Raw genomic sequence first — 4,121 nt, 5'->3', positions numbered from 1 at the left:
AACTAAAATTTAACCTAATCAAACCATTACTATTCATGAGGCAGATGATGTTTCCCATTTATAGAAGCCATGAATTAGTGGAAAAGGTGCCTTGGTCAATTGCAGAGGAATGGACATAGCTGATGTTGCTTGATCTTGGGGTAGGTCTCCATGTGATTATCGGAGGCCTCTGTTGTTTTACACGTTCAATTAGTACTGGTTGTCGAAAGTGTCCCATGCTACATAATGATACACTATCTAGATTTCCACATTGGGGGCATATGTACTCTGAGTGTCTCAAGATATGTAGAGTCAATATTCGAATCAAGTTGTCCAGTTCCACTGAAGTTGTAGAGTCTATTGATGAAGTGAAACATGATCGCCTAAAAATGTGTGCACTTATCATAAGAGAGATACATTGCTCTATATCAATTTGCATAAAATGAATGACAAGCTATTCTAGTGTGTGTTCAACTACCCAACACATTTATGTAAACGAGGACCTACCTAACAAAATAATCGCATCTTTTGAATTCGGGTATAATGCCAGAAACCAACTAAAATGGCATAGGTAGATCATTATTGCAACACTTTGGTTGGCTATAGTCTCAAAGATTGTGTTGTTGGAAAAGCCTACATACGACATGTGTTGAAGTGGTAATATTTAAACCACTACTCGCATATGGGTTCTATATTATTGCTCATAGATTTAAAACACTACTCACATATTTAAATCACTACTCATATGGGCTTTATATTACTGGCCCTTTATAAAAATTTACAATTTGCACTCTCTAAATTACAAAAAGCCTTTTTATTCCTATGAGTTTATGGATTGAAAAACCTTGTATGTTAAACATGTGTCATAAGGTTACATGTTTTTAGGTGCACTCCCTAGAGATAAATTGTTGAACTTTTATCCTACTAAAACATTCTAGGAAGGGTTGGGCATTAATGAATCTTCCAATACCTAATCAAGTGGCCTTGAGGTTTGTTGAGTCACTAGGATAGCCTCCCATGAGTCCCATCCCATTTTCCCATGGTAGCTTAGTATCTAAGAAGGGCCTTCCCTACTTGCGTCTTCAACCCCTCTAGTACATCTATTGCTTGCTTTGTGGATAGGAAATGAGTAAAGAAACACCTACCACCATTACCAATCTACCACCATCACTAGGTTACAACACTAATCTACCTAGTGCTCCAATATCATACCCACCCTTCATGTCTACCATTTCTTCCTCCAAGTAGTTTGTGCCTCAGTTTAGCTCTTCTCTAGAACCATAGGCTACTTTCATGTCTACCATTTCTTCCTCCAAGGATTTTGTGCCTTAGTGTAGCTCTTTTGTTCCATAATTTTGATAGCTGCATTTGTTGATACTATGCTAACATTGCATGAAGAATTGGTACTAATGCTATTACTCTAATCTAACTTTTCCAACAACATAATATTTTTTGCATTTATCTTTGATCATGCATTCATCTCCATAAAAGTCCACTCTCATGTGACCAACTAATAAGAGCTGTTTGCTAAATTTTGGAACATAGAGTATATCATCTATTAATTCTATATCTCTTGAAAAATTATCCATGGATACTTGAATAGACTTTGCTAATTATTAGCCATGTAGACTACATTCTTGGATCCTTTCAAAGGCTTCATTTTTTGAGGATAATTTTGTACAACCTATGGTATGAGATGAGCTCCACTATCAACATACCATGGGCTTACAAGACTACATTCTTGGATTCTCTCAAAGGTTACAATTTTGTAAACCATTCCTTATGATTAGATGATGCTTCACTATAAACATACCATGGGTCTTGAGTAATTTCTTTTACATTATTGACAAGGTAATGACCTTCACCATTTGATTCTATAATAGGAAACATTTATTTTTCTTTTTCAATGAAAAAAAATATTTATTGGCTTCACTCTAAGTTTCAATTTATTGATTTACATAATGACTATGACTTTGTCATGTAGATTTACCCTACCTCTGAAATTCGTTTATTGTATTATTGACCACCTTGCTCAAATTATTTCTTTCCACAATCTCTTTCATAATTCCCATTTTCTCTATTTGTATTCTTTTATGTTATTTTGATCGTTTCTCTTTGAATGTTAATGTTGATGATCACCTTGATTTTCTATTTTGTTATAATTATTGATGTTGACATTGATGTCAATTTCCACCACTTTTATTTGTTGATCTATCTCTTTCTTTAGCCCTATTGGAGAGTACAAAAGGGCTTGTTCATTGATTGTACTTTCTTGCCTTGATTGCTTGATGTCACGTCCAACGCTTCTATTTGTTGGTCTAACTCTATTGAGACTTAAAATGCTTGTTCACTTGGTTGTTCTTTCTTGGATTTGCTGAGTTCTTAATTTTTCACCAAATGAGATTGATTGTAGCTCTTCTAGTGTTGGCACTTTCTTTTAACTTGCTATGCTTTGACACAAGTTCCCTTATAGAGTTTAACCATATGTAGGCTCTTGTGCTTTCATTGTGCCTTCATTTGTTAGTAGGTAGTGCATATCCTACAATACACATGTGCTTGTTTAGCACACTATACTTAGGTGGTAGGCTCATGAGATGGTACTGTTGAGATATCGAGCTCCACTCGCGATATGCCAGGGTGACCGTTGTGTATTTATGTCACCGACTTGTTAGCTGGAGATGCGGTTGGTACACCACCCACAAATAATAGCTGGATGACAGCTATCCTTATCTACTCTAGTTTGTGGCTCAGTTAGTAAGCCACCTTAGTTAATTGAGTTTGGTTTGAGACCCACATATAGGGTTCTTCTATTTCTTTGTACTAGAGTTCTTTTGGCTTTCACAACTAAGAAGAGGAAAACTGTTTTCAGCCTCCACCTTTGTGTGTATTCCCCCATTGTGTATGTGAGAAAGCTGCAAGTGAGACTCCTTCCCTCTCTCCCACTATCTTAACATGGTATCAGAGCCTTGTTCGTGGTAAGGAGCTCAAGAAAGCAAACCAAGTTCACAGTGTCCTGGTAAGAGGACCAGTGTTGCTTTCCTTTTTCGAGTTTGGGAGCAAATCTCTGCAGGTAGCACAGCCGGAAGTGCAAGAGTGCACTGTCTCAGATTGAGACGCCCTTCGCGGTGTGGCGAGAGGGCATTATATGCTACGGGTGAGGGAAAAGCCCATGGTGACTTTATTTTTCTGATTCGAGGTCATTTCGGGGCCCGTTTTGGAGGCGGAAGTTCTCCACAGGCACTCAGGAAGAGGCCCTCTTTTTGCTGTGCGACCACTGTTCTGCAGGTCGGTGAAAAGTTGCCGCAGAAATTGCATCGTATGCCTGTGCACAGAGACATTGGGAGTTGCAGATTCATGCTTGTTGCCTGTTGATGCAAAATCGTCACTAGGAAGTGACTGTGTGGTGAAATACCACTTTCGTCAGTTTTGCAGATCTGCCCGTGTGAGGCAAAAGCTGTGTTTTTTGCAGTGACAGAATATTTTGCAGTGTTCTGTAATGGAATCTGATTCTCTTTCACAGATTGTCACTGAAAAGCTTGACAAGAACAACTTCCAGGCATGGAAGTTTAGAATGACGAATTTCTTGATGGGAAAAGGCTATTGGGAGTTCATTACAGGAAATGAAGAAGAACCTCTTCTTCCTAATGTTCCCAATCAACAGGAAATGCAGGCATTTAAAGGATGGCATGAGAGAGCCAGAAAAGTTATGTACTGGCTGTCTATCAATATTTCAGATTCAATGATTGTGCATATTCAGGATGCAAGTACGCCAAAGGTGGCATGGGATACTTTGGCTAAAATGTGGCTAAAATGTACAGCACAAATACGCAGGCCAGGAAAATGCAGCTCAAGCAGGAGCTGCATAATGTGCAGAGAGAAAATATGAGCATCAATGACTACCACATGAAGGTGAAGAAAATTGCGGATGCACTTGCTTCCATTGGGTCGCCAGTGGATGATGACGATTTAGTTTTTGTGACCTTGAATGGTCTAGGAAAGGATTATGCACAGTTCCGGACATCCATTGCATTGCTATCCGTGAAAAATTTCCTGATTTTGAGGAGTTGATTGCTCTTCTAATTTCTGAAGAGCAGAGAAATGGTGGTGCATCTTCTTCAGGAGGAACTTCAAAAGAAACTGTC

Source organism: Dipteris shenzhenensis, chromosome 30 (genome assembly GCF_047967505.1).
Source record: "Dipteris shenzhenensis isolate YYH24624 ecotype China chromosome 30, Dip_SZ_1.0, whole genome shotgun sequence".
In the NCBI taxonomy this organism is placed as follows: Eukaryota; Viridiplantae; Streptophyta; class Polypodiopsida; order Gleicheniales; family Dipteridaceae; genus Dipteris; species Dipteris shenzhenensis.
The sequence above is the reverse complement of the archived record's forward strand: the minus strand, read 5'-3'. Positions refer to the sequence as shown.